General features: G+C 36.7%; 1 long non-coding RNA gene across 1 annotated transcript; it reads right to left on the bottom strand.

The window, feature by feature from the left end:
* Positions 1-5,896: 5,896 nt before the first annotated feature.
* LOC149912884 (uncharacterized) lies at positions 5,897-7,631 on the bottom strand. Its single transcript, XR_016461406.1, has 3 exons — positions 7,513-7,631; positions 6,803-6,915; positions 5,897-6,078 (listed from the first exon to the last, which is right to left on the bottom strand). It is a non-coding gene; the product is annotated as an uncharacterized LOC149912884 (long non-coding RNA).
* Between the last annotated feature and the right edge of the window lie 16,825 nt (positions 7,632-24,456).

Here is a 24,456-nt window from a genome sequence, read left to right as displayed (position 1 = left end):
AGAAATATGTTCTGATGTACTTGTGTGTATACACGTCTGACTCCTGTTTTATTTTTTTAAGTATAGCATTGCCCTGGAGCCTGAACGTTTTTCTGGTGATTCAGAAGCTGTCCATCAGCTGTAGATAAAGAGACTTAATAAGTGCTGTGTACTAGAGTTATAGTTATCCAATACTGAAATAATTCTGATTGCTTAAAAGACATGTAGGCTCTTCAGTTCCACTGTGGAAATTAAATCGTATAATATCAGCTTGTTGATGGCACTCAGTTTTTTGAGAAAAAGGACAGGTGAGGCCATTTGCAAAGTAAGAGAATCTTTAACTTGTTTTAAGATTTCTCTTGATTGAATAGTGTTTGCACTAAAACAACAAGAATTAACTAAATTGTAGTCTGGGGATCGAGGCAAATATATGTTGGTAAAACTATGATTTGATCTATAATAGTAAACGTATATTCTAAGTACACCAGTAAGTTGTCAACACAGCAGGCAAGGACATTTGTACTAGTAAATGTCAGCCATCTGGCAGTCAGGTTTGCTGTTGCTGGTGCAAATTACAGGTGCAGAGTTCCAGTTCACTACAGCCCACAGTAACCTCTGTAATATTTGCCTTAATGTTATAATAGCTTTCAAGATATGCAGTGACTGATAAACCAACTGAAAACAGTGATATGTTACTAATTTAATACAACATTTTTGCTTCATTTGTTTCAGTGTGACTGTAACTCACATTCTGTAGTTACAGTCTTTGAGAGAGGAAAAAAAAGGAGCCTTGACAGAACCTTGAACTGTCTGCTAATTATCTTCCAAATGAACAGAATTTCATTTGGAGTTCCGCATCAGTAAGTAAGATTTATGTTAGAGATTAACTGTGTACACATTGCTACATCTGCAGTATTTTCTTTTTTTCTTTCTTCTTCTTTTTTTTCTTTTTTTTTTTTTAATAGGTTATGGTGCCTTTCTTTGACTGCCAAAGTGTGCATACATATCTAGTGCAGGACTAATAGTGCAAAACATGAACTGAAGAAGTTCTACCAAAAACTGAGACAGGTTTAAATTCATTTGGACAGAAATTGTAAATAAACAATTCTAGAATGTGTTTCTGTGCTTTACTCTAGGCATAATGATGAAATCTTTGCATGTTTCTCTTTACAATTCACAGAAATTAGAGCTGACAAAAGTTTCACTGTATCAAACTGCCTTTTTAAGGATGGTACTACTTCTTCAGGGATAATTCCACACTATCACTGACTAATGGAACTGCTCATGGCACAAGCAACTCATTTTCTTTTCATGACTCAATAGACAAATCTTATAGATATGCTGACACATACAGAGAATTGCCTGTATAAACAGATTTCAGAATTCTGGGCACATTGCTTTTAAAAATATATATATAATTATTGCATGACTCGAGGAACTTCCTTCATCTTTCCCCCTCCTTTCTTGTTCCTGTTCATGTATTGCTTTCCCTGTGATTGGAAGCAAAAGTAGACTTTCTGAGTGCTTAAACGTCTTTCTTGATCTTTGACTTCTGAATTAATACTGAGTGTTTGTTTCCACCAAGAAGATACAAATACTAGAACTAGGCTAATTCCATATATTTGTTATACACATGGGAAATTGGAAGTATATTCCCTTTACCTTATAGCATTCCTCTCTAATTTCAACACTGTGCTTTTATTTCTAATAGCAGCAGAAATAGCATCTGCTGCTGTAGTTCAATCTAGCCTTAAATATGAGGTAAAGGAAGGATACTAAATGACAACAGTTAGTTTTATTTTACTGTCATGCCCACCTGAGGGATGTTATAGTACTAACATTGAGCATGAGGATGGGTGACTGAAACTGATGTTTTTTTTCTCTTAATTTTTCCCTTCATTAAAAAGGAAAAAAAAAAAACCATACTGTTGCACAAGCTACCAAAGAATCTCAAGTATCTTTTTTTCATCCTGTCATTAATTTCAAAAAGCCCCAGTTGTAGCTTGTTTTCCACTGACTGGATCACATCTATTTTCAACATGTGAATGGTTCTCTTTATGCTTAAAGTTTTCTGGAGACTATGACAATTGAGAAGCTTTAGAAGTTATGGAATTTAAAATCTGGTTCTAAGCAATAATGAGCATGAAACATCTGAAGATCAGCAAATAGATTCCTCAAGGACTACAGTTTCAAATATGCACTAAAGAGGAGTAAACTTTGGTTATAACCATAAGTATACTTCATTTTCGTCTGCTTATAAATAGGATTTATAAGATTTAACATAACTGCTGTTATGAGTCATACTATGACACAGGAAATTTAAGAAGATGTGAGCAATTCAAACAAAAAATGACAACAGTTGTCATGGTTTTATGTTTTTTTGATTTTCAGTATCCCACATCAAAACATCATGTACTGGAATTAGTGTTAATTCTCTAATTCTACGTACCTATCCCTATACATTACGGAAGTCATGGGATCTGACCCTTCCGGGGGGGACGGTCTCTTACTGCCTGGCAGTGGGTGCTGGAGGGTGCTTTCCTAGTCGTTCCAAGCTTTTCAGGTTTGACTCGGTCTCAGGAAATCTCTCTCCTATCTTATTTGATTTATTAATCTCAATTTCAATTAGATTGTATTATATTGTGTTATTTTGCATTCCGATATCATAGTAAAATAAGTTTACCTCCATAGATTGTTGCCGCTGTTTTTTTTTTTCCTCCCTTCTTTCCTTCCCATTTTGTGGGGCCAGGCGGGGGGTGGGGAGGGCAGGGGCCTACTGCCCCCTGTCACGGGCATAAATTGATCTATTTAACTCTGTGATTGAAAAAAACTGTACTGTATCTAAGAGATCAACAGAGCAGATGACTGCAGTTTGAAATCCTGGTTGTATTAAGACAGGAATCACCAAGATGGATGAGGTATGCATAGTCAAATGATCTTCCTCTAGCAATGACATCTGTTCCTCACGTCAGCCAGCTATGAGGATCCTGACAAGGCCAGCTCTCAGAGACAGAAACCTCATTCAGCCTAATCTTTAACTTTGACTCCTACCAGGTCTACTGTTGCAAATGTACCCCAATATCAAAATACCCCAAAATGTACCCCAGTCATATTTGCTTTCTGGTGATTCTGACACTGTTGTCTGGCTGTTGGTCCATTTTCATAAATAAAACTGATGTGTATAAGCATTCATTTTGCATCTCTCTCACCTAGGAATGCTTGTGCATGCACATAATTAGCATTTGAAGACTAAATCCCAGCTTCATTTTATGGCTATAGGCAATCTCCAGAAATGCTTGTGTTTTTCCAAGGTGAAATATATATATAAAATACATATTTGTCTGCTCCAAAAGTAGTGTCTCCTATTTTATGTTGTTGGCCCATAGCATCTGAGGTGGATGTTGGTTGTATGGCAATAAAAGTTGAATCTTCGTTCCAGTATCCTATTACATTTTGTTATCAGACAGATGACAGCAGAGGGGCAGTCTGACAGAAGGGCATCTGATGTGGATGTGCAGGTGAAGCAAAGGTGTGGAACTGAATTCCTCCATGTGGAAAAAATGGCACCCATTGACATTCACTGACATTTGATGAACATTTATGGAGGCAGCACGATGAGGTGGTGGGTGGTGCATTTCAGCAGTGGCAGTGGCCATGTAAAAATAAAAGCCACTTTCTGAAGAGCCATGCAGATTTATGTGAGTGTGGCATGGAGGCTCTTATTCATTGCTGGCAAAAATGCAGAACTAATGGTGATGACTAGGTTGAAAAATAGTATTTTGTATGTTGAGGTTGAAGAGATTAAAATCCATTTGCTGTAGTATAATACAAATTCTAAGTAGAACTATAGTTTCTACTTTTGGTACACCTTGAAGAAGAACTATACAGTGAGTTGTGGAAAGTGTTTCACAGATTTTTTTTCTGAACAAAAAAAAAAAAAACAAAAAAAAACAAAAAAACTAAAACTTGTCCAGATCTCCCTTCTCTTACTGCAAAACCAAATTTTTTCACTCTTCAACTTAACCGTACTTTCTCAAGACATGGGCAAACAGAGAAAAGGACTGCAAATGTTTGGCAGTTCAAATTAATCTATTCCTGATGTTAGATTTTGAAATAATAGCAGTTACAGACCAGTATAGCCATTAATGATTGCATAAACATATGAGGGAATTGGCCGCTAAAAATAATAAAAAATAATGCATAAATCTCACTCCATCTTCCCAAAGACTGGACTTTCTCAGGTAGTTTTATGTCCTATAAATTGAGCCTGTGTATGCAGGTGTTCTTTCTGGCTGAAAACATTCCTTGAAAAGAAGAATTTGCTGAGTGAGTTTATCACATTGAAAGTTAACAGTATTACAGTGAACTGATGTGTGTTCAAATAGTTTAACTTGATAATCGACCAGGAAAATGTAAACTGTCAGCAATCAAAGTGACATTGCCAAGGTTACCTGGCTCTTTATATGTAAATTGGATACTGCAGTATACTAATAAGTAGAAACTCTTAGTGTTGAGATTATGCTTTATTATTAAAAAAAAAAAAAAAAAAAAAAAGTTTCACATTGTGTACATTCAATGATTTAACTGGGAAGTCTATTTCTGTAACTTTCATTTGTTTGTTAATAAGGAATTAACCTAAGATAAACTATGTTTCTCCTAACTATTTTGCATTCTTCCAAGTAGTTTGTACTTTAAAATGTCACTCTCCCATATGGAATGTGAATTTTATTACTTCATCAACAGGCAATGCCAAATGGCTGTACTCTTGAGGTTCAAAGAACAGCCAACATTATAAAAAGAAGGTACAAAATGCTCCATAAAGTCCCTTCTCCATTTTCAGTGTGCTTGTCATTATATTTTTGAAAATAGAAGATTAAATTCCAGATGAAATCTATACATACCACAAATTTCTGTGTCTGAACTGCAGTGAATTCCCAGCCTTCGTGTCATAAAGAAACTTTAAAAGAGGTAGTTAATTGACTCCTATTTGGGACTTCTATATCATAATCATAAAGAATTAATTTTTACCAGGAGAAATCTTTTCTCTACAGCACACTTCACATCACATTTCGGGAACACAAGACAAATTATGGTAAAATATATGACTGTGCCTTTGCCATTAACTTGAGTTGGAATAGGATTTTACTCTCTTTATGCACCACATTAAGCCTTGGTTGGTCTGAAGTCCTGTATTACAAGTTCAGTGAATATAGGAATCCTACTTATAAATTCTTGTCTTCCTTCACAGTCTTTTAAACCGTGCTTCTTGGTTCTCAAAAAGACTTGAGCCACCCAAGTCTAAGATTAATATATCTCATTAACAAAGAAAATATACCTTCACTCACATGAATACAGAAGTCCTACTGACTGATCTTACACCTACTCTCGTGGTATACCCCATGCCTGATTTGTTTTGAATGTGAACACCTGTAAGACATTTTAAGTTAATACTGTAGTTAACTATTATTAAAAGAATGTGCAATTGCACATTCACTGCATAAATTATTTATGCTCATCCACTTGTTTCATGTCATAATATGGAAATAAATAGCTACTTACTCAAATAGCTGTTACATGTAAAGTCTGTCACTTTGATTATCCTTCGCTTGTCTCAAAGTTCTTTTTAGAACAAACTAGGTTTCTGATTACAATTTCTGCTATCCTATAAGAAGGATAGCATAAATATCTTGCAAGAGAAGTGTTTAGGATCTCTGTCCTGAGCATGACATATCTCTAGGGTCCCTAATCCATTGTTAGGGCAAGTTAATCATCAATCAGAGGATCCCATCATGCTGAGTAACATTTTGTCATCCAAGAACTTCAGCCACAGCACAGTATCATTAGTTGATGCAGTGAAGAAAAAAAAAAAAGAAAAAAAAAAAAGAAAAAAAAAAAAAGAAGAAGGGGAGATATACAGAATTACAAACTTAAAAGAATTACAGACTTAAAGCCCATACTTTATGGTGCTTCTGGGGAAGGACATTGTATTGCTCATCAGACCCCAAAATGTGCTTTCAGGGAAATTCTTACAACACATTACTTACCATCTGATTTCTACAGGCAAGATTTTCTAACGTATGCTGGTCTTTCTGCACAAGACTAAAAACAAAGCAGTTAGCAAAGTACGGCTGAAAAACCCAACATGTGAAAATAACCGGACAGTTCATTTAGTCACAACCGTTTGGATTTGTATATTTGTTATTGTTCAATTTCATTTTCGGATTTGAAACAAAAAGAAAGGCAAATGAAAGCAAGCAGTTAACCCAACAGGACACTGCCATTTGTCCTTCCAGGATAGTAATATTTATGCATTTATAGAGAGTGAAAATCTCAGCAAGTTTTGATCATTGCGTTGTCAGCAAAAATCAAATGTATCAATAGAGAAGCCAGACTTTATGGGAAGACTGATGCAGTCAGCATTATGCAATGTAACCTAGGCATGAGTCAATACAGATTGCATATTGACAGAGGCACTGTAACTAAGCTAAGGCTGGAACAACTTACTGAAACCTTCAGGAAACATTGTAATTACAGTAATAAATGTCTTCTAATTCTGCCATCAGTCATGCTTTTCATTGTACAGTACTGGAATCTGAAGATGCATTTTCATGTGGAAAAGAAAAACAAAAGGAAAAAGGGAAAGGAAAAAGAAAGAGGGAAAGAGGAAAGAAAAAGGAAAAAGAAAAAGAAAACAAAAGGAAGAAAAGAAGAACAGGAAGGGAAAAAAAAAAAGAAAAAATAGTGATGGGGAGAGGAGAAGAAGAAAATTGATATTGGATTTAACAGTAGAACTAGGAGAGCTTTTTACTGAAATGATTCATACATCATGCATCACAAGGGAAGAGAGATCACGAGCAGAAAATTTCTTGAGATGGGAACACGCCTCTGTAGATCATGTGTGGAATGTCAGAGATGACCATTTAAGCAGTGATGAGCCTGGGAATGGGGATCACAAAGGAACAGTTATGTCATTGTCATTATCATATTTATATCATGACATTTATAAGCCATGATTTTAAATCTGAACTCCAACATGGTCCTTTCCAAACAATGCTTGAATATCACTGTCTTAAAGCTGTACTCCTGTAATTATTCCCAGTTAAATTTCCCTGGATTTGGTAAAAAAAAGAAAATTTTTACAAATGTCTAACAGCATTATAACTCTAACTATCTTCCTGTGCACAGGGAAACCTCCCACCAGCGTACCAATTCAGTCCATATGAGGAAATTCCTCAGGTGACTGTCTTCTTCACAAGAGTGAGCGTTGGGTCTTGCACCTGGGGAGGTGTCTCGCTCCGATTTATAGGAGGGAGAGGAGGTTCTTTTAATATCTATATCCCCGGCGTGAGATTAAGAAACAACGGTTCAAATGTTGGTCTGACCAGTTTGTTACAGATGTTAATTAGGGAGATGGTGAAGGGGAGGACGGACGCTATTATGAATTAGGATAATGGGGAAGGGAAGGAGGGCAATAGAAAAGGTAAGAAAGAAGAAGCAAGGAGTCTTTATAGGAAGCAAGAGGGACATAGTCACCACCATGGATCCAGCGAGGTTCGTAGTTCAGCCTTTGATCTTCAATAGTGGTGGGTCATCAGGTGTTGTTGTTCTGTTGACAACGACCATGGCTACGACCATGGTGATGATGGCCCCTTTTCAATGCTTTCAAAGTGGTCGAGTCAGCTGTCTTTGGAGTGACAGCTCAAATCCAAAGTGGTTGAGTCAGCTCTCGTTGGAGTGGCAGCTTCTGGCTCTGGGATCTTAGCGGAAACTCCTTTGTTCCTATCTTCCTGGCCTTGCCAGCAGATAAGAGGGAGCAGGGAGGTGCCAACTTGTATCTTGCCTTCACAGGATACAATGGCATCATCCCCCAGTTTCCCATAGCAAGCTGGAGTTATTTAGTCACAGGCCAGATCTTCTGCCAGTAAACACTCCTGAGCACTATCTTCTGGAGGCAAACAGCTAAAATTGTCCACACAGCAACACCCATCACTCATCTCCTAGACAAGTCAGTCTTATCACAATATCTCAGAAAGCAAGCTTTGAGCCAAAAAACAAGGAAGGATTCTCACAGGAGGGATTACCACATGCATCAGTACAGGTTAAGGGATGACCTGCTGGAGAGGAGCTCTATAGAGAAGGACCTGGGTGTTCTGGTGGACAACAGGTTGGCCATAGCCAGCAGTGAGCCCTGGTGGCCAAGAAGGCCAATGGTATCTTGGGGTGCATTAGAAAGAGTGTGGCCAGAAGCACATGGAGAGAGATCTTCGCCCTCTATTGTGCCACATTTAGATTAACAGTTCTGAGCTCCCCAGTTCAAAAAAGGCAAGCATCTCCTAGAATGGAGTCCAGCAGAGGGCCACAGAGATGTTAAAGGGCATGGAGCATTTCCTGTATGAGGAAAGACTGGTTCTGTTTAGCCTGGGGAAAATATGACGGGGGGAGCTGATAAATGTTTATAAATATCTAAGGGGAGGTAGGAGGCAAATGGAGGAGGCCAGGCTCCACCAGCACACCGCCAGGAGCACAGACTGCAGCCCCGCCAGCCCTGCTTCTTCCCCTCCCTTCCCGCAGGCAGGAACAGTGCCCAAGAGCAGACCTGAGCAAGGCCCCCATCGGGGCTACTAGCATGGGCAAGGTGTATCTGGGGGCTGCAGGGCTGCACCTGGCTGTCAGGGCAGGGCCCAAAGAGGGACCCAGGGTTGGGCTCACCAATGAATTCCACAGCCTCATATCGCAAAGAGGCCTGAGAATTTTCCAGGTATGGCAGATTCTGCCAAAGGTATTCATCCACTGTCTGCCTGTTCTGCTGCAGCTGGAGAAGAACACAAACAAACATAGGGCTTGCAGACTCTCTGCAGCTGCTGGTGCAGTTCCTTCTGCCAGCATCCCCTTTACCAGCAAAGGGGTGGGGGCTGTGTGGTTGTCCTTACCAAACACTCCTTGATCTCCATTTTTTTCTTCCACTTTGCCAGGCGCTTGAGCTCCTTCCACTTCAGGAACTTTGCACAAGCTATGAGGGTTTCTGCAGAGGCCTACCGAGAAACAGATGTTGGGAGATGGCACCACAGACACAAATCCCAAGAGCTAGTAATGCTTGCTGCCCTCGCACTCAATTCCCAGATCACTCTTGGACTATCAGTACGCCCTTGCCTGTATATTGGTCAGGTATGAAATTCATACCTCTGCAATGCTCGGGGTCTCATTACTCATCTGAAACAGAAGATGGAGCAGGCCCCTGTGAAGGGAGATGCATCAGAGTCACATTCTGCGCAAAAGTAGTTGCACAAAGCAATGCAACATGTTTCCAGCACGTGCCTCAGAGTGCTCCCCCAACCACCCCACCACATCACAGCAGAGCTCCCCTATCACCAGACCACAGATGAGACAGGGTTGGCCCTTGGCAATGCCCCTGGTTTCTCAGTGCAAGTGCTTTCATTCATGTTCCGTTCAATTTAATTTCCCAAATGTGAACAAGTGTTTTTGTTCTCAGTTCAGAGCACTTTGTTTCAGAGGCACAAACTGCATTTCTTTCAGGTTAAAAGTGAAGTAGGAGATACGATCTGTCATGTGTGTTTGCAGACTTCTGAAGAATCATATATTTGTGAAAGTGCAGTGTGTCTCAGGAGATTAAAAAATCTACTTGTTTGAAAAGAATCTTGGAACCTGTTGTATTTTCCCTTCAAATGAAGCATAGCCACCGCATTGGAAAATAGCCATTACTACTGAAAGTCTATGAATGTTAAAGAGTGAAAAATCCATGACGCAGGTTGAGCAATATCTAAAGACTTGGTTAATCTGGATAATTCATATTGTATGAGTACATAAGAGGGCTATACAAGGACAGCGCTGGAAATAATGGCTCCTATTTTGTTATGTTGTCCATCAACTTCAGAGGTGGGTGCTGGTGATATAGCAATAGAGATTGAACCTTCCCTTACATAGTAATGCTTTTAACTGTTTGGATAATACACATTTTAAAAGTACATTTCTTGCTCCTAATCAAAGGCAATTAACATTTTATGTTGCTAATTTTTAAAACAGACAGGTAATGATAATTCAGTGTGATTCTAACATTGGATACTATTCAGAGTCACAAAATGCTGGGTTGTCTTTTTGTTTGTTTGTGTTTTGTTTTGTTTTGTTGATTTACCATATAATTATTGAATAAAATTTTTGTTGAAATTCAAAATGTTATAAAAATACCAATGTTATGCAGCTCATAGCTTAAAATTCAATAAAAGGCTATGCAGCAGTATCCTCTTTATGTGAGTAGACTTTTTATCAGCCCTGCTATGGGTTGAAATAATTGTATGAAGATAGCTGGCCCAGACTGAATGACTCAATAGCTGAGTTTGGCTACAAGGTGTATCAGTGTATAATCAGGGAAACTGAAGCATGGATTCATAAGTCAAAATCTTCAAAGCTCTTTATGCTTTCGAGCACGCACAGAAAATAAAAGATGTCACAGTGGAGCAGAATTGTGACTGATATCCTTTAGTGGAAAATTACAGAGTGTTAAGGCAGATTTTGTTGATGTTGTTCACTGCTGTTGATTGTGTTCAATCAGTAGATTGAAAGGACAACTTCTGATTTTTTCCCATATCAAACATGAATCGAGCAGTACTGAAAATGTAAAGTAACATATGCTGTTATACTTAATTCAAGGACCACATGTGTCAGCTCCAGGAAAGTGAAGATAAAAGTTCCTTGAGGTAATTTGGAGTTTTGATGTCATCTTACAGAGAATAATTGATTTAGAATATGTACATGCTGTAGTTTCAGAATGAGTCAGGTTCTATTTGATTTTGATTTTGAAGGACATATCAAATGTCATCTTATAATATTCTCTCTGCCGGTAGAAATCACATTTTTATCTCATTAACTTCAGTGTTAATTTTAAATATACTTAGCACAAAGCATAAAAGAGATAGGTGGTAATAGCAGTGATGGGAAGAGTGAAGTTTTGAAGCTGTTTAGGAAAGCATTCAAGCTTTTGCATCCTTTTGTCAACTCCCAGAAGGCAGCAAATCAGTCTCTTTAGATCACATGATTTAAAACATATAGAAAAATCTATGAAAACAACAGATGAATTACAGCTAGACCATAGTGTGGTTACTGCATTATTTATTAGACTGCAGCAAATCACTCACATCAAATGCTCTCTGCTCGATAGATTTTATGCCTCTGGAATTACTGAACCAAACATTACAAACAGTTCCTTGACACCATTTGTAGATTTAAATTATGGGATTCTTTTTGTTTGTTTGTTTGTTTTGCTTTGCTTTGTTTTGTTTTTTAAACAAACCTGTCTTAAGCAGTTCAGTGTTTCCACAGCAGTCTTGTTTAAAGTTTAAAGTTTAGTTCACTCTACACACAGCACCATATGTGAAAAAAAACAAAACCAACCAACCAAACAAACAACAAAAAAAAAAAATACAAGAAAATACTTTCCATGTAAAAATGAAATCATTCTTAAAAGTTACAAGATAGGTCATTCAAGAAAACATTTTAAATTTTTACCTCCTCACTCCTATCCCTACCCATGTGGCAATCCCTCCATTGCTCCAAAGGTGGTAATGATGGATTATGTAGCACACCTTGATGCTTTCTTCTTCTCTTATCAAATCAAGTTCACTGATTCTGAACTAGTCTTATGTCATGGAACATATTGAAAGGCAATACTAGAGAAGGATGTTTGTACCCATAAACATCTATGTTTTTGCACATTTGCTATTTGAGAAAGAATGGACAACATTCTAGCAGGTGAGTGGGGCTAATACTCCTTTCCTTTAATGTAGACATTGAAGTCTTTATTCCACAAGAAGTGAAGAATATCAAGCAATTAAAAAACCCTAACAAGAGCAACAAACCTATAACAAAAACCCTACAACTTAATATGCAGGCAACATCTGCAGGAGATAATGGATGGACTGACTTTTTACATTTTTAATCACACGTAAAGGATGAATTATTTAAAAACCTTAAGTATATAATGTTTTCAAAGTGAGGAAATGGACCAAGTTTCTAAAGGTATTGACTTCCAAAGTACTATATGGAGAGGTAAAGTATTAAATTTTTAAATATTCTGATCTTAAGCTTTACTCTACAGACTATTATTGTATTGATTGGGCAGTGTGCTTTCTTTCTTCCAGAGAAGGCCTTTTGAAGATATCACTGCCATTCTAGGAAATACATTATTATATCTTCTTTATCTTCCCATATACTCAGAGGCTCTCTGAGTTCATTCTGTCAAAGTTTGTTTGTTGTTGTCTTAAAAAAATAATATGAGATCCTAATTTTCATGAAGAATAAACTTTTTGTTCCATTGTTAAAAAATATGTGGTGTCTGTTCAACTGTCCTTTTGGATTTTGCAATCATAGATACTGTTTCAGCTTTTTGCTTCACAACTTTGAAACTGAATTCAAAAGTTCATTAACTTGCAGGAGTGGAAAAATCAAGCTAAATTATTAAGTGATCCTATAAGTAAATGAAGTGAATAGGAAAAGGAGGGAAAGGAGTTCTCTAATTTAGACAGGCTTTAAGAATTCTAAGATTTCACAGATATTGTAAAAATGGAATATTAAAGTTCTGATAGAAATACTATATCAGTATAGATCTCAAACTGCCAATGAGAACTTACAAATTCCAGTTTTACAATTCAATTTCCAGTCATCTCCATTACCACCAGGTTATTTGAAAACACAACTGAGAGAATGTCAAGATTTCCATATACTCCATGTCCCTAGGCGGAAGCGTATAAAGCAAGAGTTCTGAAAAAGTTTTATTTCTTTCAGTTCATAATATCAAGGTAATATCGATAAAGGTATTTCACAGCCGTTACTGTGATAAAAGACAGTATAAAGAAATTTAGAACTCTGCTATGTTTTCAATACTTGACTGTAATTTGTGTTTGCTCCTATTTAAAAAGTGTTTCAACAATTGAAAGCTGTAGAGGGCTAAAAATGAGGAGAAAAAGAATTCCAGTGAGTGAAGCAATGGAATAGATTTTCCTGGAGTTTCCAACAATCAGGATCTTTAATAACAGTCTGAACTGCCCCATTCGGGAGTAATAAAGCTATTTTAATTAAAAATATAGATTAAATATTGTGATTAGCCATGTACCAGTTTGGGTATATGTGTGAAATCTTACCTCTGTTGAAATCAATGACAAAATTCCCACTGACTATATTAGAACCAGGATATAATTGCTTCTTAATAGATCTGTATTACATTTGGAACTGAATAAAGATTTTCTGACATTTCTGCCTAAAAGGAAAAATAATTTTTAAAAAGGAAGAAAGGTACAAATAAATATTTGAAAATGAAACACAGCTGAAGGAATTAACCTAAATTTTGTAATTTAGATTTTATAGGTTTTTCCTTAGAAAGAAACCACAAATATTGTAGTGTACAAAAAAAATAGCACATTCAACCAAACAAAGAAAAGCATAAAAGTGAAAATCCACAAAACCTATGCAGTATCTGTGACAGCTTCATCAGTGTGTCAAATAGATGTACAATAAATTCTGGGATCTCATGCAGGGGGAACAGCAAGTGCACAGTTTGAAGAAGGTGACAGCAAACTTCACAAGCAATGTTTTTTCACATTTCTAGTTTGGTTCTGCACAGCCATGCTGTGCTATAGGCTTGTTGCCTACACCTCTTTGTTCCCTATTGACTACTATACTAATAGGAGTGAAGCACACATCATACTGCCACAGTTTATTTTGTATTGCTATGAGATGGGTGGAATACCTAAACAAATTTTTCATTCTTGTTGTTTGCTTTTAGCCATGCAAGCCTGAAATATTATATATACCATTTCATTCTAATGCTGGCCTTCTACTTAATTTTTCTTTTCTCATCCAATATATGAAACTCATGTCATTTCAGTTCAGACTACAGAAACCAAATCAATGGATCAAAAAGCAAGATTTAGTTTTTTTAAACCTTTATGCTCTGCAGTGCAGGAACTATTCAAAATATTTTCCTGTTGACACCCATGAAAAAAAAAAAGAAAAAAAGAGAAAATATGGAAAAGGGTCATGAAAGCATTGATCTTTAAGGTCATTCGTATTATGTTGCTTCTTGTTAGTCCAGCTTCACATCTTCTATGTATAACTCAGGGATAAATACAATTATCAATGTAATGTATGCACAAAACACTTTATTTCATTTTATTCCTTAAACTTAAGAGAGAAGAAATCCATATGTTTATCTCATTTCTCGGGAGATTGTGTATATATAGTCATGAGGTGATAAAAAAGTAAATTAGTACTGACACTTAGGAATTATTGTAAGTTGCTAGTAGCAATTGTTGCTAGCGATAAGTGAAATACCAAGGCACAACTTCAAATCTGAATATTTCTAGTAGTCGTGGCTTGGATGTATACTTCCATTACATTTTCCTTTAACTAACTTAGCCTGCCCAAAAGGCTTTATGGAACCTTATTAGTAAAGACCCCCTTTGAAATAAGACCAAACTCTTTAATATAGTCAAAACCATTACAAACAAGTGTTAGAGTCAAACCTTACACATAGTTCATCTGGATGCACATCTTGTTGTATAGGTTTTAAAGAACACTCATAGGTAACAAAAAAAATAAGTTTGCATTGTTTTCTCAGTCTTCAGCAGTATTCATGTTTAATTTTATATCAGAATGTTGGAAATACAGATTAGGCTCTTACTTTAAGGATGTTTGTTTAAGAGATCTGTATCAATTTTTATTGAAATGGGAAACTCAGGATGCCATGAAAGTAATGTGAAGCCCGAATATGTCAATTTCAGGAAAAGGACAATCTTTACTTGATAAGTTAAATAATTAATTTTCCTGAAATATTATATTTGAGCATTCCTAATTTTTTGGAGGGAATATTATTTAGTATTTTATCTTTTGGAATATTGTTTTGCAGTCTGAATCAAGGCTAGAAAAAGTAAAATCCAACAAGGGGTGCCCATTTCTGCCCCAGAATTTATAAAAGCTTAATTCACAGAAATGTGAACCACTCAAAATAGTGTTGAGTGAGTCAGTATTACAAGCTGCCAAACTTCCCTTGTTCCATGAAAATGTCTCTACTTGTTTTTATCATTGTGATATAATAATCAATTCAAATCTCCCTGTGAGACCATCTTCATGTTATAAAAATGTCATCTCATTCTTGTAAGGAATGCACAAGTTCGAAATCCAAACAATTTGTGCATCTCACTTCTTTTCATTTTTAGTTCCTCTTAATGGCTGTTGCCATGTTTCAGCATGATGATGGGGGAACCAGCAAAGCTCTGTCTCCATCTTCCAGAAAAACAGCAGAAATCTCACTGCACTTATGTATTGTCCTAATTTCTAAATAGATTTGATCAGAGAGGAACTCAGGCAATCGTATTCTCATGAGGTGAGGCTTGTTCTGTGGTCAGTAGGGGTGACTTTTACAGGAATAACAGAAAAAAACCTCAGGCATCCTATATCTGTGGAGGTATCTCTTTGTGATAGCACTGCTTATAGGAGAATCTACACTGTCAAGGAAGTATATGTTTGCAAAGAGAAATTACTGGGGCTAAACATCATTAATTTCAATTCAAAGCAGTCTTGGACACTGCTGTGAATGCCAGGTGCTCTTTGTTGTCAAAGATCTCTTTTATACATTGCTATGAGTCCTTAAACACTCCAGACATTTTTATTCCAATAAAATAATCTAAATAATAAAATAACTAAACCATATCAAATCAAAATAGTTATTCAGTTTGACAGCAGTAGGCAACCTTGTAGTCATATAACTTTTTAGTGAAGATAACATTATCTAACCTTTAGAAATGGTACGGACTGAATGGAAATTTAGCTGCCTTATGTCATGAGCAGAAGCAAAACTTGGGCATAGGTGCCCAAAATGGTATTTCTGCTCATGCGGTCCTCTGGTACTCTGCAAATCATCCTGCAGCAGCATGAGGAAGACTGTGTTAATTCAGGTGCTGCTTACTACTGATAAGGATAGCAGTAAATAAATCTATCTAAGCAATGAAAAGTAAAAGATCTAGCATTTTTCAAGGACTTTTCCAAGAATGTGTTTTACCGGTTAGTGGAGATATTTTCCTCTTTTTTAGTGTTTTTTGTTGGTTGATTCGTTCGTTGTTTTGTTGTTTTTTGTTGTTGTTTTTGACCTATGTTAAGCATGAATTCAAACACATCTACCATTATGGTGTCTTCTGACCTGAAAACTTTTGGGTGATATAAAACTGCTTATCGAACATTTATGAATGTAGATGTGATATAAAGCTCATTCTGTACCACCATCACAAAGGCATAGGCTCACCCTGCTGTAAAGTTTCAAAAAATTATTTTCAAAATAATTTCATTAAGTTCATTAAAGTGCATTATTGGTACAAGTGGTACTACTGCTCTGTTTTTTTCTGCACTACTTTTTCAATAAGTGCTTTGACTTTAAATGGTTGCACATTTCCCCAAGAAATAATGATTTTGTAGAAGACTAGTACATTGAGATGTACCATACTCTTATTAACCTCAACCTTCTGAAAGACATGAATGTCTATTTTGAAATGTCAGTAAATCCTGGGCATGCCTTCACATCTGGGAAGAAAAAAAAAAAGAAAAAAAAAAGGTTTAACTGGTAAATGCAGCATTCTGAGTGGTGAGCACTGAAAAGTAAAAATGTGATCAGAACTAGAGGTTTCACATGTAGTAACTATGAGTGTACAAGTGATAAAGATGTGTTAAAGGTGTTAAATTTCTTTATAAAGTTAATTTGGAAAGTGAGAAAAACGTATTTCTTAATCTGGAATCCCAGTTTGAAGACTAAAGTTCTGAAGTGGATACCTGACTTTACATGCAGGTGGGGATAAGTGCTCTCCAAGAGACTGAACCAGTAATTCACCTCATCATCCTTACTCATTTCCCTTTCAGTGATCAGGATGAAAATTGCCCCCACCCCCAGTGGTAGGCTGAAGATGTAGTTGTCTTGGGAGAAAGGTGCAGTGCACCCCAGTGGATATTGCATAGGCCCTTCATAAGACTGGCAGATTCAGAAGGAGACAAAAATATCCCATAGATAAGTCCAATAATGGCAAACACTCAATAAAAAAACAGGTGCTTGCCAAGTGTTCTTTCACAGAGTCTTCTTTCTTCTATCATCACCTCCAGGGCACGGTATATGGAGTTGAGAAGCTGCTAATATTTTTGTTGTTGTTTTTCTGTTTTATACTAAAGATGAACCACTAGAGAAGAAGCATTAACCAACCACTGCCAGAAAACAAAGACAGAACCAGCCATAACTTGGAGAATTCAGAAAATCTGTGAACATACAGAATCATTTTCAGCATTCATCTGAATCTTCTGATGACAAAAGGAAACAAGGCAATGCTGAAATTTGCTGGAAGGAAATAACAGCAGAATGTCTGGTATCTTACCATAGTTTTACAATTGTCTGGATGCCAGGCACATCAGTCTCCTTCCTTCTGTTGTTTTACTGTCAGCAAGACAGTAAATGTGTGAATAATTCTGATTATCTGCAAAGAATCATCTAAAAGTACTATCTACAAAGAGTGTATGAGTCAACATAACTATATGAGTCTTTGAGTTTATTGCTAAGTGTCAGTAAATATATACTTACAGATGAATAGGTACATAGCAACGTGAATTTTATGCTTTACCTTGCAGTGCCCAACTCCAGAATATTCATTTCTGAACGAGACACAAATAAAGAATATCAGTTTGTAGGTTCAAAATGTGAAAATATTGTAATAAAATCTCTACACATATAAAACAACTTTCTTCCATTCTAAGAGAAAAATCATATATCTCATTTCTCATGGGCACAAATTGAATAAAAATGTTTCCATTCTCAGAAAAAAACTTTAAATCTTCCATTATTTACTATTTTAGTGAACTGCTAATGAGCCTAATGAGACTTGTGGTGTGGCATCTTCTCAGTCCTGATCCCCCTTGTGATGAGGGCTCTATGGAAAGACATCTCTGTGGGAACAAGCACTCACACAGATAGTCAGAACATAGGAACTTCATTACTTTATTGTCTCATAGCAGATGTGTTTCGAGTGCAAGGGGAAGCAAATGAAATTACAGAAATTACAGGAATTACAAAATATACTACGAAAATTATTGAAATTCTGGGAAATTTCAGCAAAAAAATATGTGTTTTTAAATAAAAGCAATAAATATGATAGAGTAATTAATGATATTGGAACTAATTAGTTCCAATTGTACTTAAAGAAATAAAATAGGGGTTCAATCTGAAGCATTCACTTTTTTTTATTATTTTCATAAACAACCAGCATCTACCCACTTACTTTCTTAGTGCATGTCATATTTTTCGGTTTCTTTAGATAGATCAACTGACTTAAGATGAAGAGAAGTGTCTTTACAATGTCTTCTATGTATTTAACAGAATTTATTCGTACTCTGCATTTTTCTTGTGTAATTAAAAGATTTTGGGTTTTTTTTTCATTCCAAAACAAAATGCAATCATATATAAATCGATTATTTGAGCATTTGATGGACACCTGAGGAAAGAAAAACACCTGATAGTTGCCAGGTGAATCACCTGCAAAAGGTGCTACTTTGAGAGTTCTATTTTACCATGCACCTCTTTGTTCTCTTCCAGAAATGAGTTGAGAACAGAGAGCAAGCTGCAAACTGTTAGCTCAAATAATATTCCTGGCTTTACTGTTTTGCTCCAATGTGCTAATGACAGAGAATAAAAATTGTCTTGAGGAAAATGAAACTAAATAAGAGAAGAAAAAGACCAAGAGAGTGGTACATATATTTATAACTAGACAACTAGGTGTACGGTATAACACATAACAGTTTCACAAATAATCAATACAAATTATTGGATACAAAATTACTTTTTGGTTACCACTGTGAAAATAAAAGCTTTTCAAGACATTCCTCACACCATTACAGATTTTAGTCTACTTTTTCTATTAAATTTTTAAAACATTTCATGTCAACTCTAATGTCTTCATTCTACAGTTAAATGCTGAGAAACGCATGAAGGATAAACGTAAGAAGTTGTAAGGGTGGAGAGTTCTAAATACTATTTTTTGTCCTTTAATTTCCATGCTCTTTTTACCACAGCTTGTTTAAGAATGAAATATTTTCATAATCAGGCTATGTATGAAAGCTACCAGACTTTCTCTAACCTTTTCATCCCTTTTGATTGTTTGTTTCAGGTTATTAGCCTTTACTACTCTGCAGCTGCTTTCTATCATGTGGTATTTTGCTTCCTGCTGGTTCCTATGGCAATGGTCAGGTCACCTGTCAAATGACAGAGCAATATTCTATTGTCCTCTCTCAGAGCTGATAAATGGGATCTTTTATTTTACATTTGTCAAGTTGTCAAACACCCAGCAATAAGCACCATACTTCTGCCCCTCTTCTTTTCCTGAGAGGTGGAATGGGAAACTTAAGGACCAAGATAAAGGTGAACCTAGGAATCTTTGCTGTTCTTTCACTTTTATTCCCTCCCTCCTTTCCCCCCCCCTCAAGGCAGTGAGCTTTGTTTGATGTACAGGTTTACCAGAGAGTTAGTGGAATTAGCTGGTTTGAATAAAAGCCATTGTGATGAGAGCAGTATTTACATCTTGTTACTTTGTCCATTATTTTCACTATGCTGCAATTTCTAGACTGATAAAGTTCTATTGTTCTCATTGAGGAATGTCTATATTTGGATTGTATGTATAACAGCATATCTATGAAAAAATATGTGCAGGACTTCAAGGGCCCTTCCAACACAACCTACTTTATGATTCTATGAGAACAAAGGAAATGACTCAATACTGTGCTAGCAAAATTTATGGCAAAAGACCGAAAAAGTCACCACCATTTAACTTCAGTCATGAGAAGAGCAAGGAAATTGTGCTACTCTACTCAGAAGATGTGCCTCAAAAATGAGAAGAATCGTCTGTTGCCTAATGACTGGGGAGTGTGGAACAAAAAGTAATAGCCTTACATTTCATCAGATGAATTTGGAGTAAGCTTTGTCATCTTGTGGGGGAGTTTAGTATAGCATTTGTCATAATCAGGGTTAATTGCACACCCCTTTCCTGGAAAGGCTGCATTCAGGCTTGATAGCATTCTGAAGTATTGTTAGGTGAAAGAATGAAATATCCAAGGTTTCTTGTGCTCTCTAGTTTTGTTAGTGAGCCACATGGGAGCTTATATGCTGTGAAGCTGGGGAGAGTAAAACACCACTGATTTTAGAATGCTGCTCCTCCAATCTGTCATTCATTATTTGATGTTTCTTATGTTAAGTAGAGACACTGAATTTTACTACTGTGGTACAGAATCTAAAGTATTTATTATTACTCTACTTCAGAGAAGCTTGCGCTAGATTTAATATAAGATAACCTTGCGGTCTGTGAAATGTAGCTGTCAATAATGCTTGCGTTTTTTTGTCATTTTTCTCGATGTTAAGTGGTATTTCCTAACTTTTTGTTTATTTCCTTGGCCACACTGAAAACAGACACCCATTATGGCTTCAGCAACTCTACTTACTGGTTGTTGTTTGTAGTGGCTTATAGTTTAGCAGGATCTTTATTCAGTTTATACACTGTCTGCCATTGTAAACTAAGAGTAGTATCTCATGAACTGAAATCTCACTCATTCACAATGTTTCTTATTAACTTAAGCAAATATAACAATGCAGAATTTTAAACTGTTTGACATTCCAGTATCTTTAATAGGTGAAACAGTAGCAATGAATAAAAGAGTATTTCTGAGAACATGAAAATAATTGTCAGAACGAATCTGGAATTGGAAGATTTTTTATTAAAATATTCAATAAATATTTAACAAACACCTAGTAAGCAGTGAGCCTTTGCCGCTTCCCTCTTCTTAAAAAAAAAAAAAAAAGTATTTTTCACCATTTGGTAATTTAATAATTCTAGCTGCTCCAATGTCTGACTAAAAATTGAGACAAGGAAAATTGTATTTTTCTCCTATGCTAGGAGTTTTGGACTATCATCTGTCATGTCAATGACTATCATCTGTCATTGAGGTGTTAACATTTTTTTTGTATGAACAGTTACAAGTTGTAATCAAAGGGAAGTGCTTTGTGTCGCATCCAGTTCAACATGAGTACTCTGTCACTTATCAGTTGTGTTGCCAGTTAGTGTCAAACTGCACGTGTCTGTAGGAGATGAAACCACAACAGACAAACGGATGAAGTCAGGATTCTAGAAAACTTCACCCTTAGAAAAAAAACACAGATTTTTGTTTTTCACATTTACAGGTGGTGGCACTGTGTTACTTGTATCTCCTGATTTGTTTTGTTTCTCCTATATTGCATACTAATATTCCAATGTTGAATGCTGGGGCTCCTACCTATATTCAATGAAATCTGCTAATAAATCTAAAATTTTCCTCAAGTAAGCAATCCTACTGCAGACTCAGCTCTCTCTCCCCAGACATTACTAAATACAAAATAAGATTTGTACTCTGACAGTGTAAGCATTTACTTTAACAGAAAGTATATTAGCATAGGCATGTCTCAGCATAACGTACACCAAATTTAGTTTACAACTGATTTGTTCTGCTGTCAAGTGAATGATAGAATGATTTAGGTACATGGATATTAAGCATCAAGCTCATTAGGAATTATATGTAGTGAATTGGGTCCTAAGTCTGAGAGCTCCCAGTGTATTAAATTACATTTAAGGAAAGATAAGGCTTTGTCTGAGTACTAAGAATGTTTACCAAAGGGTGGGAAGAGAAGATAGTGAGAAACTGGAATTCTGCAACAGTCACCCAAGTGCTCAGGGCTATAAACTACACCACTTTTGCAGTCTCTTTTCCTTTGTCTGTTCTCAACAAGGCATGCAGAGAAAGAAAAAGGGTTATTAAAGGATTGAACTAGGAAAGGAATAACATGCCTCGGAGGTTGTTTTGATTAAAGTGCTCAGGACTGTGTTCCATGTTTACTCTAAGGCTGTAGTGACTGTGCTATTGTTGAGTTTATGCTCCTGAGGGATATGAAACAGCCAAAGAGTAAAATTAGGATTCTAAATTTTAGTGAAACTAACTTCCAACTCTTCAGGGAGTTAGTCAACAAAGCACCCTAGGAAACTGTCCTCATGGGTAAGGGTGCAGAGCAGAGCTGGCAGATCTTTAAGGAAGCTTTTCTGAGGAGAAAAGAACTCTCCATTCCCCGGTGTAGCAAGTAAGAAAAGGAAGGAAAAAGACTGGCATGCCTGAACCAGGACCTGCTGGTCAAACTGAAGAGCAAGAAGAAAATGCACATGCAGGGAAGGCAGGGACAGGTATTCTGGGAGGAGTATGGGGATGCTGCTAGACTGAGTAGGGATGGGGTCAGGAAAGCCACGGTCCAGCTTCAATTACCTTGGCAAGGGGTGTTGAGAAGAAGAAAGGCTTCTACAGGTACCTCAACCAGAAAGGGAAAGTCCAGGAGGGCGTACTCCCTCTCCCCAGTGACTGATCCAGGCAAGCTGGTAACAACAGAAAAGGAGAAGGTTGAGGTATTTACCAACATTCTGCCTTGATCTTCTCTGATAACTTCTTGTCACACACCCCTCAAACGTTTGGCTTGGAAGGAGGAGACTGGGGAAGCAATGTCCCTCCCACTGTAAGCAAAGATCAGGTTCATGACCACCTGAGGAACCTGAACATCCACAAGTCTATAGGTCCCACTGAGATGCATGCCAGAGTCTTGAGGGAATTAGCTGGTATAGTCACCAAGCCACTCTCAGTCATATTTGAAAAGCCTTCAAAATTAGATGAGGTCCCTGGTAACTGGAAAAAAGATAACATCATACTCATTTTTAAGAAGGGTAAAAAGAATGACTCTGGGAACTGCTGACCTGTCAGTCTCACCTCTGTGCTGGGAAAGATCATGGAGCAGATCCTCCTAGAAGATGTGCTAAGGCACATGGAAGACAGAGAGTTGATACAGAAGAACCACCATGGGTTCATCAAAGGCAAATCTGCAGTGGTGAAACCTCAGAGTACTTCATCCAGATGTGGAATCCTCAGTATCAGAGAGATGTGTTGGAGGGCATACAGAGGAGGGACACAGAAATGGTACAAGGGGTGGAACACCTCTCCTATGAGGACAGAGCTGGAACTATTCAACCTGTAGAAGAAAAGGCTCCAAAGTGATCTGATAGCAGCCTGACAGTATCTAAAGAGGAGCTACAGGAAAGAAGGGAATAGATTCTTCAACAGGGTCTTTTGTGATAGGACAAGGAGAAATGGTTTCAAACTTAAATAGGGTAGATAGAGGATAGATATAAAAGTATCTTACAGTGAGGGTGGTGAGGCACTGAACAGGTTGTCCAGAGAGGCTTCATCCCTGGAGACTTCCAAGGTGAGGCTGGATCAGTCTTAGGGAAACCTGATCTAGCTGTGTATGTTCCTGTTCACTGCAGGGGAGTTGGACTAGATGACCCCCTTCCAGCTCTAAGGATTCTGTATTTCTATGGATCTATGATCTTTGTAAAGTGTACATTTCTATAAAACATAAGAAAAAAACAGTACATCTAAGCATATTATTTCAGACACATTTCTACACGTATCTATGTAGTGGTGATTATTGTGTCTTTTTTTGTCTGCGTTTTTAGTTACACTGTCAGGAGGTATAATTAAAAAATATGGAGAAAAGTAATTAGAATGATTTATGATAGAGGAATCTTGAACTAAAGGAGGAATTCTACAGTAAGTATTTAATAGATGCTCAGCTTTTGAAAGGTGAATGTGACAGAGATGCCAAAATGTAATGAAGACAAATATCAAATTTTTCCTTCCTATTTCTTATAATACTTGAAGTAGAGTATACAAAATGATGTTTTGAGGCATTATGTTTAAATTAAGCAGGAAAGAGAGTGTGTCAATTCATTATTAAATCATGGAGTTTGCCTTCATGTTTTGGGTAGCAGAGGTGCAAATTGGTTTGAAATTGTGGGCTAGACAAACAGATGAGTAGACTGTAGGAGCTTCAAAGACTTTTAAATATAATGATACAAGTACAACTTCCATGATCTCTAAAGGTTTGCTGGAATAGCATAATTTGCAATGTGTTAAATTCATCCTTGCCTTGGTCTTTAATGTTCCACCTCAAATTTCATCCAAAAGAAGAGCAACTTAATTCTTATGCACTGCTCTAGTTTGTGGTATCAAAGAATGAGAAAGCAGTAATTAGCTTATTTTGCTGTTAATGTTTGGACATGATGCTACCCTCATTTGTCTTTTACATTTCCCCTCTGCTACATTCTAGTTTAAAGAATTCTAAGATGAACAACATGTTGCCCCACAATGGACCAAAGCTGTCAGACACAGTAAATGTAATCTAAATGATATTTTCTCTTTGTTCTTTTTTAGAAAATAAAGAGATTTCACCTTGAAAGACAAGTTAATTAAAAGGTCTGAAGAGAGGTTAAGAATATTTGAAAAATGAGACATGACAAGTCCTGTCTACTGAGATAAATCAAGACTTTG

The sequence above is a fragment of the Phasianus colchicus genome, chromosome Z (genome assembly GCF_987193195.1).
Source record: "Phasianus colchicus chromosome Z, bPhaCol1.hap1.1, whole genome shotgun sequence".
Lineage (NCBI taxonomy): Eukaryota > Metazoa > Chordata > Aves > Galliformes > Phasianidae > Phasianus > Phasianus colchicus.
Note: the sequence above shows the minus strand (reverse complement) of the source record. Positions and strands in the feature narration are given on the sequence as shown.